The sequence below is a fragment of the Botryllus schlosseri genome, unplaced genomic scaffold (genome assembly GCF_051294905.1).
Source record: "Botryllus schlosseri isolate E-star unplaced genomic scaffold, Bs_hap1 Bs30a, whole genome shotgun sequence".
Lineage (NCBI taxonomy): Eukaryota > Metazoa > Chordata > Ascidiacea > Stolidobranchia > Styelidae > Botryllus > Botryllus schlosseri.
Window position 1 is genome coordinate 1 of NW_027648639.1, and position 14,173 is coordinate 14,173.

General features: G+C 56.3%; 2 non-coding genes and 1 pseudogene across 2 annotated transcripts; all 3 read right to left on the reverse strand.

Annotated features, from left to right (window-relative positions):
* Nucleotides 1-3,785: 3,785 nt before the first annotated feature.
* Nucleotides 3,786-5,484, reverse strand: LOC145460014 (large subunit ribosomal RNA; annotated as a pseudogene).
* Nucleotides 5,485-5,765: 281 nt separating this feature from the next.
* LOC145459989 (5.8S ribosomal RNA) lies at nt 5,766-5,919 on the reverse strand. Its single transcript, XR_013921653.1, has one exon. It is a non-coding gene; the product is annotated as a 5.8S ribosomal RNA (ribosomal RNA).
* A 426-nt stretch (nt 5,920-6,345) lies between these two features.
* On the reverse strand, nt 6,346-8,170 carry LOC145460011 (small subunit ribosomal RNA). Its single transcript, XR_013921673.1, has one exon. It is a non-coding gene; the product is annotated as a small subunit ribosomal RNA (ribosomal RNA).
* Nucleotides 8,171-14,173: the final 6,003 nt, after the last annotated feature.

The following is a 14,173-nucleotide window of genomic DNA, read 5'->3' on the forward strand; positions in this document are numbered from 1 at the left end:
AAAGTCCCTTGACATGCGTTTGGTGCCTTCGATACCCGGAATTTGGCGCCTCCGATACCTGGAGCCGATCACGAAAGCGTGACGGAGTCCGGAATTTTTCCGGATAAAGTCGAAATGTCACAGTATTGGCGTATGCTTGAATTCGTGGCGACGATCATGAGTGGCGCCGATCATGAAAATCGATCAGGTCTTATGCTTAATCTGATGGCGCCATCATGACTGGCGCCCATCATGAAAATCGACCGGGTCCGAAATCCCTATCGTAGGTGAATTCGGCCGTGAGGAATGCGTTGGTCGTTGTTCGAAACCCCCTGGTCGCGTTCTACTGCTCCCGTAGCGTTCAACGGTTCAACATGACACGAAATTTGCGTCTTCAATACGTGGCGCCTATCATGAGTCCGGAATTTTTTCCGGCTAAAGTTCCAATTTTTTGCCGGCCAAAAGTCACCAACGAGAGCCCACACAGGATTCTGGAGATGATATGAGCAAGTCTGAAATGGCCGTCTATGTTACTTTGTGTGGGCTAGGTCGAAAAACGACCAAGTCGTAACTACTGGCGACATCATGAGCTGGCGCCTATCATGAGTCCGGAATTTTTTCCGGCAAAAGTTCCAATTTTTGCCGGCCAAAAGTCATCCCTGAGACCCCGCACACGAACTTTGGAACCGATCGGAGCAAGTCTGGACGGTTCACCGTAAGGCCCCATGTTAAAGCATGGGCGAGGTGCGAAAAACGACTAAGTCCGAAATTTTCCTAGAAAAAAGTTGAACTTTTTCGCCGGCCAAAAGTCATCCATAGGACCCCGCACACGAAGTTTGGAATCGATCCGACCGAGTATAGGCGATCCGCCCATGTTAATGTATGGGCCCTATGTTATAGCATAGGCGAGGTGCGAAAAACGACTAAGTCCGAAATTTTCCTCGGAAAAAGTTGAACTTTTTCGCCGGCCAAAAGTCATCCATAAGACCCCGCACACGAAGTTTGGAATCGATCCGACCAAGTATAGGCGATCCGCCCATGTTAATGTATGGGCCCTATGTTATAGCATAGGCGGGGTGCGAAAAACGACTAAGTCCGAAATTTTCCTCGGAAAAAGTTGAACTTTTTCGCCGGCCAAAAGTCATCCATAAGACCCCGCACACGAAGTTTGGAATCGATCCGACCAAGTATGGGCGATCCGCCCATGTTAATGTATGGGTCCTATGTTAAAGCATAGGCGGGGTGCGAAAAACGACCAAGTCCGAAATTTTCCTCGGAAAAAGTTGAACTTTTTCGCCGGCCAAAAGTCATCCATAAGACCCCGCACACGAAGTTTGGAATCGATCCGACCAAGTATAGGCGATCCGCCCATGTTAATGCATGGGCCCTATGTTAAAGCATAGGCGGGGTGCGAAAAACGACTAAGTCCGAAATTTTCCTCGGAAAAAGTTGAACTTTTTCGCCGGCCAAAAGTCATCCATAAGACCCCGCACACGAAGTTTGGAATCGATCCGACCAAGTATAGGCGATCCGCCCATGTTAATGTATGGGCCCTATGTTAAAGCATAGGCGGGGTGCGAAAAACGACTAAGTCCGAAATTTTCCTCGGAAAAAGTTGAACTTTTTCGCCGGCCAAAAGTCATCCATAAGACCCCGCACACGAAGTTTGGAATCGATCCGACCAAGTATAGGCGATCCGCCCATGTTAATGTATGGGCCCCATGTTAAAGCATAGGCGGGGTGCGAAAAACGACTAAGTCCGAAATTTTCCTCGGAAAAAGTTGAACTTTTTCGCCGGCCAAAAGTCATCCATAAGACCCCGCACACGAAGTTTGGAATCGATCCGACCAAGTATAGGCGATCCGCCCATGTTAATGTATGGGCCCTATGTTAAAGCATAGGCGGGGTGCGAAAAACGACTAAGTCCGAAATTTTCCTCGGAAAAAGTTGAACTTTTTCGCCGGCCAAAAGTCATCCATAAGACCCCGCACACGAAGTTTGGAATCGATCCGACCGAGTATAGGCGATCCGCCCATGTTAATGCATGGGCCCTATGTTATAGCATAGGCGAGGTGCGAAAAACGACTAAGTCCGAAATTTTCCTCGGAAAAAGTTGAACTTTTTCGCCGGCCAAAAGTCATCCATAAGACCCCGCACACGAAGTTTGGAATCGATCCGACCAAGTATAGGCGATCCGCCCATGTTAATGTATGGGCCCTATGTTAAAGCATAGGCGGGGTGCGAAAAACGACTAAGTCCGAAATTTTCCTCGGAAAAAGTTGAACTTTTTCGCCGGCCAAAAGTCATCCATAAGACCCCGCACACGAAGTTTGGAACCGATCCGAGCAAGTATAGTCGGTCCGCCTATGCTAAGGTATGGGCCCCATGTTAGAGTATAGGCCCCATGTTAAAGTATGGGCGAGGTGCGAAAAACGACTAAGTCCGTTGATTGCTTCGGCGATTCTCGAGATTTTGGCCGAGGCGCCAGCCCCGGCCGGCCGCGGCCAGAGTCGGGCGCCCGACCGGGGTCGAAATCGGGGTCGGTCTTCGGGCCATAACTCCGCTCCCCGTGGTCCGATCGAGACGAACGAACCACCGTTGAGATCGTCTCGACGCGCTCTACGCGCTCGTATAGGTTTCGGAACACTAAAATATACTTTTGGAATTTCGACTTTTCCGGAATCGAGACAAAAAGGTCGACCCGATGTCAAAGACACAAGGTCGACCGTTTTACCTCGATTTCGTGACCAAAACGAAAAAAAAGATGGAGGAACACCGAGGGCGCCGCCAGCCGACGCCGCAAAGGCGTCGGAGGCCCGCGCCCGCGGTGCCCTCGATGTCCCCGATCGTCGATCCGGCGGAAAACGCGGCCCGCCCTCGGCCTCCTCTGAGGCCGGCGGAATCTCGGAGCCGGCGCCGCCCGCGCCTCGCCTGGCCGGACGGCGGTCTGCAGGGCGCGCGCCCGAAGCAATCAACGGACTCTGTCGTTTTCACCGAGGCGGCTCCGAGCTCGGCCGGCGGCGGCACGATCCGCGGGCCCGCCTGCCGTCTCGCTCGGCCGGAGAGCCGGCGCGGCCACCCAAGAAGGTCGGCTCGCCGCCGTGAGCTACGCGGGCCCGCCTGCCGTCTCACCCGGTCGGCGCCGAGGCGGCGCCAGGGGGTCGGCGCTCTCGGCAGGCCTCACGGGACGGCCGGCGAGCCGTCTCCCGAGCCGCGTCCCGGCCGGCGCCGAGGCGCGGACCGCGCTGTTTTGTACAAGTCTCAGGCGGGTAAACGGCGGGAGTAACTTATTCCACGGGCTCGGCGCGCACTCCGGCATAGGCTCAGAGGGCCGGGCGCTCCGATCGACTCTGCGGCGGCACGGCCGGGACTTCGATCCCGGCAACGCACCCCGGCCGGCGCCGAGGCGCGGACTCTGTCGTTTTCCACGGCCCAGGCACTCTGCCTTGGGCTTCAAGGGCTGGGGACTTCAGCCCGCTCTGCGGCACGGCCGGGACTTCGATCCTGGCAACGCGCCCCGGCCGGCGCCGAGGCGCGGACTCTGTGGTTTTTCCACGCGGCCCAGGCTCTCTGCCTTGGGCCCGGGCGGCATCCGAGGTTCGCCTCGGTTCGGACTCTGTCGATTTTCCGAGGCCGGCACCGCGCTCCGGCAACGGCCCACGCAACGCGCCGAATCTGACGCGCCGCGCTCCGGCCGTCGCCCACGCAACGCCGCGGCCCAAAGCTCACACCTCCCACGCCCCCGCCAGAGGCGGCGGAGACAGCGAGAAAAAAGCGCCCGCGCCCGCCCAGAGGCGAGCCCGGGCGCTGATCATAGATCTCGGGGATGTCTTTCAACGCATCGCAGCGAGAAACTGCTCTAGCGGGTACGACACCCCGATCTCAAACTAGGTCGTCTGCGAATGAAGCGGCACCTCGCCCACGCGAAAAGTGCTACCGTCGTCTCGGCCAGCCCAAGCTTACGGGCCGACGAAGGGTCAACCGACAAAGGCTCCGTCGGCGCCGCCCGCAAAGGCGGCGCCTAGCCGCGCCTCGCTCGCCTCGAGGCACCCGGGACGTCGTCGCTACTCAGGCGGGATTCCGACTTAGAGTCGTTCAGTCGTAATCCCCCAGATGGTAGCTTCGCGCCATCGGCTTGTCAGCCGTGCGCATGAACCAAATGTCTGAATCTGCTGTTTCTCTCGTACTGAGCAGAATTACTGTCGCGACAACGCTTCCTCAGTATGGCAAAACTAACCTGTCTCACGACGGTCTAAACCCAGCTCACGTTCCCTATTTGTGGGTGAACAATTCAACGCTTGGCGAATTCTGCTTCGCAATGATAGGAAGTGCCGAAATCGAAGGATCAAAAAGCAACGTCGCTATGAACGCTCGGCTGCCACAAGCCCAAGTCAGACTCCCCGCCTGACGCTGTCTTAAGAGCGGGTCGCCCGCGGCTCGAAGGCCGCGAGCTTCCAAGGCATAGTTCACCATCTTTCGGGTCCCAACGGGAACGCTCTCGCTCGGCCGCCCCGGCGGCGGCGGCCGGCCGGTCGTGCTCGCGGCCCCGCGAGGGGCCGGATCCGACCTCGCGCGTCCGTGACGCGCTACAGTTTACTTTCGCTCTCGGGTCTCGTACCGCCCGTCAACTCGCGCTCGCGTTAGACTTCTTGGTCCGTGTTTCAAGACGGGTCGGGAAGGTGGCCGACACGACCGCAGACCCCGCGCGCGAGGCGAACGCCCGACCCCGACGACGCGGGAGCCGCCGGCACCGCGAACGGTACCGCCGACGCCCGACGCCTGCCGCGGCCGCACGAACGCCCGCCGCCTCCGGAGAGGCGGCGCGCGCGGCGCCGTCACCTCGGCCCCCGGCCGGCTTTTCGCGCGCCCGGCTGTGACACCGCCGCCCGCGAGGGCGACGGCCACCTTCCGAGCGCGTTTCTGGCCGACCGCGAGCCGGTCGCGGCCCGCCCGGGGAGCTAGTGCGCCGGTGCGTCACGCGCGCCCGGACGCGGACAGGGCTCGCGCCTCCGCCCTTCGCCCGGACGCGCCCGCGCGCCCGACTGAAAGCGACCCCGAGCCCGGACGGGCCCTCCCGTTTACCTCTCGACGGTTTCACGTACTTTTGAACTCTCTCTTCAAAGTGCTTTTCAACTTTCCCTCACGGTACTCGTTCGCTATCGGTCTCGCGACCGTATTCAGTCTTAGATGGAGTTTACCACCCGCTTCAGGCTGCATTCTCAAACAACCCGACTCCGGGAAGACCCTCAGCGGCGGCGGCGCGCGCCCTCGCGGGCCTGACACCCTCGCGGGGGAGAGGCCTCGATCAGAAGGACTTCGGCGCACGCCGGCCGTCGCATTGGGTCTTCCTTACGTCACATTCCGGCGCGCTTCGAGAACGCGCAGGTTCGACGCTGGACAGATCCCGCTTCACTCGCCGTTACTCGGGGAATCCCCGTTGGTTTCTTTTCCACCGCTTAATAATATGCCTAAATTCAGCGGGTAGCCTCGCCTGAACTCAGGTCGAAGTCGTACCTCTGCCGGCCGCTCGCCTCGGCCGGCTCCGGCTCGCTTAGACGCCGGGAGCCGCTCCTCGCAAAGCCGAACGGCGCTTCGACCGCCAGTACCGCGCGCGGAGGCGCGATCGCAACGGCGGCCGAGTCGCAGAACGACCGGGTCCGGCCCCGACGCAGGCGCGCGCCGGTCTACCTCGGGGCGACGGGCTTCGCAGCCCGACGCCCAAACTTTCAGCCTTGTCTTCTCCGCGGGCGGCCCAACCCAAAGCCGCCACGCGCATCGTCACTCGCCGACGCTGAGGCAGACGCGGCGCCGGGATTTGCCCGACGCCGCAATTCGCGTTCAGAATATCGACGTTCAATGTGTTCTGCAATTCACATTACTTCTCGCACTTAGCTGCGTCCTTCATCGACTCGCGAGCCTAGTGATCCACCGTCGAGAGTCGTACTCTCTTTGCTCGTAGGACAACCGCATCGCGTCGCGCATCGTTTTCGTTCGAGGGACTCGGACCTAGAGGCGTTCGGTCTCGGTCCCCCGTCTCGCTCGCGGCGACTCGGACCCGGAGGTCTCAGCCGCCCGCGACGCCTACTTGCTCAAGGCAGACGCCGCTTAACACAGTCTCGTTCGCGGCGACTCGGACCCAGAGGTCTCAGCCACCTCCGCGCCGACTAGCTCAAGGCCGACGCCACTTTAGAGCGTGCCCCGACGACGGATTCCCCGGCCCGCCGTCGAACGCCTGCTCGAATTACAGTCTCGTTCGCGTTAACCGAGCGGCGCCCGCAGGCACCGCGACGCCGAGTCCTCGCGGACCCGGCGCCAGATCGAAGACACTTGAATTGAGGGGCGACCACCGCGGCTCGCCACCAACGATAATGATCCTTCCGCAGGTTCACCTACGGAAACCTTGTTACGACTTTTACTTCCTCTAAACGATCAAGTTCGGTCGCCTTCACTGCGTACCGCCGCGGCCGTCTCCAACCGCGACGGGGCAGATCCGAGGATCTCACTAAACCTTTCAATCGGTAGTAGCGACGGGCGGTGTGTACAAAGGGCAGGGACGTAATCAACGCGAGCTGATGACTCGCGCTTACTGGGAATTCCTCGTTCGAGGGCAACAATTGCAAGGCCCTATCCCAATCACGGACGGGGTTCAACGGGTTACCCGGACCCTTCGGCCCGGGCGGACTCGCTGATCCGCCCAATGTAGCGCGCGTGCGGCCCCGAACATCTAAGGGCATCACAGACCTGTTATTGCTCGATCTCGCGTGGCTAAAAACGCCACTAGTCCCTCTAAGAAGTTTCACGCCGACCGCCGAGGGTCGCGTAACTATTTAGCATGCCAGAGTCTCGTTCGTTATCGGAATTAACCAGACAAATCGCTCCACCAACTAAGAACGGCCATGCACCACCACCCACAGAATCAAGAAAGAGCTGTCAATCTGTCAATCCTTCCCGTGTCCGGGCCGGGTGAGTTTCCCCGTGTTGAGTCAAATTAAGCCGCAGGCTCCACTCCTGGTGGTGCCCTTCCGTCAATTCCTTTAAGTTTCAGCTTTGCAACCATACTTCCCCCGGAACCCAAAGACTTTGGTTTCCCGGAAGCTGCCGGCGAGGTCGTCATCGTAACGCCCGCCGATCGCCAGTTGGGATCGTTTATAGTCAGAACTAGGACGGTATCTGATCGTCTTCGAACCTCTGACTTTCGCTCTTGATTAAAGAAAACATTCTTGGCGAACGCTTTCGCAGTAGTTCGTCTTCCGCCGATCCAAGAATTTCACCTCTAACGGCAGAGTACGGACGCCCCCGGCTGTCCCTCTCAATCATTACCTCGCACTCGCGAACGCCAACGAAACGAGACCGAGGTCTTATTCCATTATTCCATGCAACACTATGCAGGCGAAAAACCTGCTTTGAACACTCTAATTTTTTCAAAGTAAACTCGTCGGTCACCCCGTGCACCCGATCAAGAACACCCGGGAAGCGCCGACAGGCGGAACTCTCGACGCCGGTGCACGCCCTTCGACGGACGGACCGGCGCCGCGCGCTCTTCATCCAACTACGAGCTTTTCAACCGCAACAACTTTAGCATACACTTTCGGAGCTGGAATTACCGCGGCTGCTGGCACCAGACTTGCCCTCCGATGGATACTCGACAAGAGTTTTAGAATGTACTCATTCCGATTGCGGGGCCTCGTTAGAGTCCCGCATCGGTATTTTTCGTCACTACCTCCCCGTGTCGGGAATGGGTAATTTGCGCGCCTGCTGCCTTCCTTGGATGTGGTAGCCGTTTCTGAGGCTCCCTCTCCGGAATCGAACCCTGATTCCCCGTCACCCGTTATCACAAAGGTAAGCCCGTAGCCTACCTTCGAAAGTTGATAGGTCAGACACTTGAATGGTAGGTCGCCGCCGCGAAGGCGTGCGATCCGCGTGGTTATCCAGAGTCATCGAAAGAGACGGGCCCGCGAAGGCCCGGTCGGGTTCGAACCAATAAAAGCGCGCCTCCCGGAGTCGGCGCTCGGTCGCATGTATTAGCTCTGGAATTGCCACAGTTATCCACGTTAGCTCTCGCAAGGACCAAATAAACCAAGACTGATTTAATGAGCCGTTCGCAGTTTCACTTTACGTTCAGTTCGTACTTACACCTGCATGGCTTAATCTTTGAGACAAGCATATCACTACTGGCAGGATCAACCAGATATCTCTCGCGCACTGCGAGCGTCCGCCCCTGGGCCGGGGGTCGGACGTCGGGACCAAGGCGCTCCGCGGCGCCGGCGCCGCCGTTCTCGGCGCCCGTCGCTTTCTTTCGCTCTCTCGATCGCGAGGACCGTTCTCGGGTCGCCCGCCGTCGTCTCGTGGGACGCGGACACCCGCCGTTCACCGCTTAATAGAATCTGCTCGCCGCACGGAACCGAATCCGAGAAGGACGCGAGGCCTGCCGCCGGGGCTCGGGCGCTGCGCTGCCGCGACGCGATGCACGGATAAGCGCCCGGAGCCGCCGCGGCTGACCGAGGACGTCGTGTTTGTATAGCGGGCCTTCCCGCTGACTGGGCGGAGCGTCGCGTCCACGCCGCGTCTTGGTGAGTCCGCTATCCGATAAGCCTCGTGGCCAGGAGAGGTGCGATGTTCTACGACCGACCTGTTCCCGCCGTCTACGGCATATCGGGCAAGCTCGCTCTCGGCGGCGATGGCGTCCGAAACGCAGGGACGCGACGTCCGTTCGCGCTGGAGGCAAGGGCCGCGAGGCCCAGCGTGGGGGACGAGGCATTTGTCGACCGCTGTACGCGTCCGAGACGCGGGGACGAGGCATTTGACGACCGTGCACGGCGCCCGAAGGCGTACTACGCGTCCTAGACGCGGGGACGAGGCATTTGACGACTGTTCGACGCGTCCGAGACGTGGGGACGAGGCATTTGACGACCGTTTCTCGACGCCGGATTCTCTCCTCCGGGACGCCGCTTGGCTACGTAGGAAGGGTCTGGGCCGCGAGGCCCGAAGGACGACGCATCGCGTCCGCGCAACATTTATTGAGTCCGCTCTCCGATATGCCTCATGGCTGTATGACAGGTGTAGGGTCACTATCATCCATATCCCGCCGTCTACGGCATACCGGGCAAGCTCGCTCTATGCAGCGCTTGGCGACACGCAACGTTTAAACCCGCGACTCGAGGTTCGCCGACCCGTGATTAGTGCTGGCTTCGCACCCCCATATGCTTTCGCTCCAACCGGTGACGACGGATCAGTTCCGCCGCGCCGACAGCCCCTCTCGCCGGCAGATTCAACGTTTCGCGCCCGGCCTCCCGTCAGGCGCCGGGCGCGCGCCCCTTCCTATATTAGTCTTTTTCCGAAAACCCTGGTGACTTTTTTCTACTTAGTCGTTTTTCAGAGCCGAACTAAGGCCGGGGGGCCGGAAAATTTTCGCCGACCAAAAAAATTTTTTTTCCCGAAAAATAATTTTTTTTTTCCGAAAAAATAAAAAAAAAATAAAAAAAAAATTTTCCCCAAAGGCCTCCCACGGGACCCCCCACACGAAGTTTGGAGCCGATCCGACCAAGTATAGGCGATTTGCCTATGTTACGGTATGGGCCCTATGTTAAGGTATGGGCGAGGTCCGAAAAACGACTAAGTCCGAAAAATTCCTCGGAAAAAGTCCAAGTTTTTTGCCGGCCAAAAGTATCCCTAGAGGGGCCCCACACGAAGTTTGGAGCCGATCCGACCAAGTATAGGCGATTTGCCTATGTTAAGGTATGGGCCCTATGTTAAGGTATGGGCGAGGTCGAAAAACGACTAAGTCCGAAATTTTCCTCGGAGAAAGTTGATTTTTTTTGCCGGCCAAAAGCCCGCCTAGAGACCCCGCACACGAAGTTTGGAACCGATCCGAGCAAGTCCGGCGCGCCCGCCCATGTTAAGGTATGGGCCCTATGTTAAGGTATGGGCGAGGTCCGAAAAACGACCAAGTCCGAAAAATTCCTCGGAAAAAGTCCAAGTTTTTTGCCGGCCAAAAGCCCGCCTAGAGACCCCGCACACGAAGTTTGGAACCGATCCGAGCAAGTCCGGCGCGCCCGCCCATGCTACGGTATGGGCCCTATGTTAAAGCATGGGCGAGTGTCGAAAAACGACTAAGTCCGAAAAATTTTTTTTTCCCCTAAAAACCACACGGGCGCGTTCCCCGCATTATTTGAAGACGCCCTGCGAAGGAATTATCCCGATCCGACCAACGGCTCGGCCTCCAGAGCCGGTCAAAGGTCCGTTTTTGGCGGCCTTTAACCGGAGATATCTCGGCTCCGGGTGGTCCGAATTCGATAATTTTTTTTTTCCCGGATTCGTCTCGCTGCGCCGCTTCCAACGAGGGGTCCCGCGTCGGTCTGGCCCCAACAGGGGCCGAGCTATTCGCGAAAAACTCGTATCTCGGCTCCTGTGCGCCGTAGAGCTACGTGGATAGTCGCAATGGACTCCTGATGCCAAAGCGAGGGCGAAAATTTTTCTTTCTCGTACGGCCTCCCAGCGACCGGAAAAGTGGCTAGCGGCGGTCTACGGGCTCCCCCGAGTCCGACGGTGGCCTTTATTTGGAAATCGAAGAAAAAAAATTTTTCACCTCGTCGGATTTTTTCTAAGTCCGAAATCTCCATACTATAACACGGGGCCGAGATCGTGAAAAAGTTAAAGTCCGAAAAAAATTTTTTCACCTAAAAACCACACGGGCGCGTTCCCCGCACTGTTTGAAGACGCCCCGCAAAGGAATTATCCCGATCCGACCAACGGCTCGGCCTCCAGAGCCGGTCAAAGGTCCGTTTTTGGCGGCCTTTAACCGGAGATATCTCGGCTCCGGGTGGTCCGAATTCGATAATTTTTTTTTCCCGGATTCGTCTCGCTGCGCCGCTTCCAACGAGGGGTCCCGCGTCGGTCTGGCCCCAACAGGGGCCGAGCTATTCGCGAAAAACTCGTATCTCGGCTCCTGTGCGCCGTAGAGCTACGTGGATAGTCGCAATGGACTCCTGATGCCAAAGCGAGGGCGAAAATTTTTCTTTCTCGTACGGCCTCCCAGCGACCGGAAAAGTGGCTAGCGGCGGTCTACGGGCTCCCCCGAGTCCGACGGTGGCCTTTATTTGGAAATCGAAGAAAAAAAATTTTTCACCTCGTCGGATTTTTTCTAAGTCCGAAATCTCCATACTATAACACGGGGCCGAGATCGTGAAAAAGTTAAAGTCCGAAAAAAATTTTTTCACCTAAAAACCACACGGGCGCGTTCCCCGCACTGTTTGAAGACGCCCCGCAAAGGAATTATCCCGATCCGACCAACGGCTCGGCCTCCAGAGCCGGTCAAAGGTCCGTTTTGGGCGGCCTTTAACCGGAGATATCTCGGCTCCGGGTGGTCCGAATTCGATAATTTTTTTTTCCCGGATTCGTCTCGCTGCGCCGCTTCCAACGAGGGGTCCCGCGTGGGTCTGGCCCCAACAGGGGCCGAGTTATTCGCGAAAAACTCGTATCTCGGCTCCTGTGCGCCGTAGAGCTACGTGGATAGTCGCAATGGACTCCTGATGCCAAAGCGAGGGCGAAAATTTTTCTTTCTCGTACGGCCTCCCAGCGACCGGAAAAGTGGCTAGCGGCGGTCTACGGGCTCCCCCGAGTCCGACGGTGGCCTTTATTTGGAAATCGAAGAAAAAAAATTTTTCACCTCGTCGGATTTTTTCTAAGTCCGAAATCTCCATACTATAACACGGGGCCGAGATCGTGAAAAAGTTAAAGTCCGAAAAAAAATTTTTTCACCTAAAAACCACACGGGCGCGTTCCCCGCACTGTTTGAAGACGCCCCGCAAAGGAATTATCCCGATCCGACCAACGGCTCGGCCTCCAGAGCCGGTCAAAGGTCCGTTTTGGGCGGCCTTTAACCGGAGATATCTCGGCTCCGGGTGGTCCGAATTCGATAATTTTTTTTTTCCCGGATTCGTCTCGCTGCGCCGCTTCCAACGAGGGGTCCCGCGTGGGTCTGGCCCCAACAGGGGCCGAGTTATTCGCGAAAAACTCGTATCTCGGCTCCTGTGCGTCCTAGAGCTACGTGCATAGTCGCAATGGACTCGTGATGCCAGAACGAGGGTGAAATTTTTACTTTTTCGTACGGCCTCCCAGCGCCCGCAAAACAGTGTATTCGCCTTCTACGGGCTCCCACGAGTCCGTCGGTGTGCGGGAAATCGGAATCGGAGAAAAAAAATTTTTCCAAAATTTTCTCAAAAATCGATTAGGTCCAAACTCTTGTTTCGGCGGGTACTGCTTTGTCGATATCGCTACTGGTCCGCGTCGGAGACCAGTTAAAGAGGTCTCTCCCTGTTGTAGGCCCTGCACCAGACAACCACAGCGAGATTTAGGACCTTAAACAGTGTCACGGCCCCGTAATTGTCGCGCAAAATTCAAAAAATCGTAAAAAACAGTGTTTCGGCGGGTACTGCTCCGTCGATATCGCTCCTGGTCCGTGTCGGAGACCCGTAAAAGAGGTCTCTCCCTGTTGTACTCCGAGCACACGACAACCACAGCGAGATTGAGGCCCTGAAACAGTGTGACTGCTCCGCAATAGTCGGTCAAAAACCCAAAAAAATTGAAAAAAATCGTGAAAAATCGTGTTTCGGCGGGTACTGCATCGTCTATATTGGTAGTTGTGCGTGCCGGTTACGTGTAAAACTGGTTTAGGCGTCTTGTAGACTTGGCACAAGACAACCAGAGCGTGATTTAGGACCTTATACAGTGTCAACAACCGCCCAAAATGCATAAAAATCGTCAAAAAACGTGTTTCGGCGGGTACTGCATCGTCTATATTGGTAGTTGTGCGTGCCGGTTACGTGTAAAACTGGTTTAGGCGTCTTGTAGACTTGGCACAAGACAACCAGAGCGTGATTTAGGACCTTAAACAGTGTCAACAACCGCCCAAAATGCATAAAAATCGTCAAAAAACGTGTTTCGGCGGGCCCCAGACCGATTTTCGAGAAAAAAAATTTCGGGCCCTCTATGACGTAATAATGACCCGGGAATATATTTTTCCAGAAAATTCTCGCCGCGCGCTCATATGCTAGTGAACTGTCGCGTTAGAAGGACGTTCGGAGTGGATTACCGTGCATCAAGAACATTTATTGGAATCTCAAGTCACCGGGTGAGTGAAAATTTCTTGTAGTTGTCAAATCCACATGCTTTAGCGTGGCGCGATTCGGCGAAATAGCTTTAACCGAGTCCAAAACCGTGTTTCGGCGGGTACTGCATCGTCTATATTGGTAGTTGTGCGTGTCGGTTACGTGTAAAACGGGTTTAGGCGTCTTGTAGACTTGGCACAAGACAACCAGAGCGTGATTTAGGACCTTAAACAGTGTCAACAACCGCCCAAAATGCATAAAAATCGTCAAAAAACGTGTTTCGGCGGGTACTGCATCGTCTATATTGGTAGTTGTGCGTGCCGGTTACGTGTAAAACTGGTTTAGGCGTCTTGTAGACTTGGCACAAGACAACCAGAGCGTGATTTAGGACCTTATACAGTGTCAACAACCGCCCAAAATGCATAAAAATCGTCAAAAACCGTGTTTCGGCGGGTACTGCTTCGTCTATATTGGTAGTTGTGCGTGCCGGTTACGTGTAAAACTGGTTTAGGCGTCTTGTAGACTTGGCACAAGACAACCAGAGCGTGATTTAGGACCTTATACAGTGTCAACAACCGCCCAAAATGCATAAAAATCGTCAAAAAACGTGTTTCGGCGGGTACTGCATCGTCTATATTGGTAGTTGTGCGTGCCGGTTACGTGTAAAACTGGTTTAGGCGTCTTGTAGACTTGGCACAAGACAACCAGAGCGTGATTTAGGACCTTAAACAGTGTCAACAACCGCCCAAAATGCATAAAAATCGTCAAAAAACGTGTTTCGGCGGGCCCCAGACCGATTTTCGAGAAAAAAAATTTCGGGCCCTCTATGACGTAATAATGACCCGGGAATATATTTTTCCAGAAAATTCTCGCCGCGCGCTCATATGCTAGTGAACTGTCGCGTTAGAAGGACGTTCGGAGTGGATTACCGTGCATCAAGAACATTTATTGGAATCTCAAGTCACCGGGTGAGTGAAAATTTCTTGTAGTTGTCAAATCCACATACTTTAGCGTGGCGCGATTCGGCGAAATAGCTTTAACCGAGTCCAAAACCGTGTTTCGGCGGGTACTGCATCGTCTATATTGGT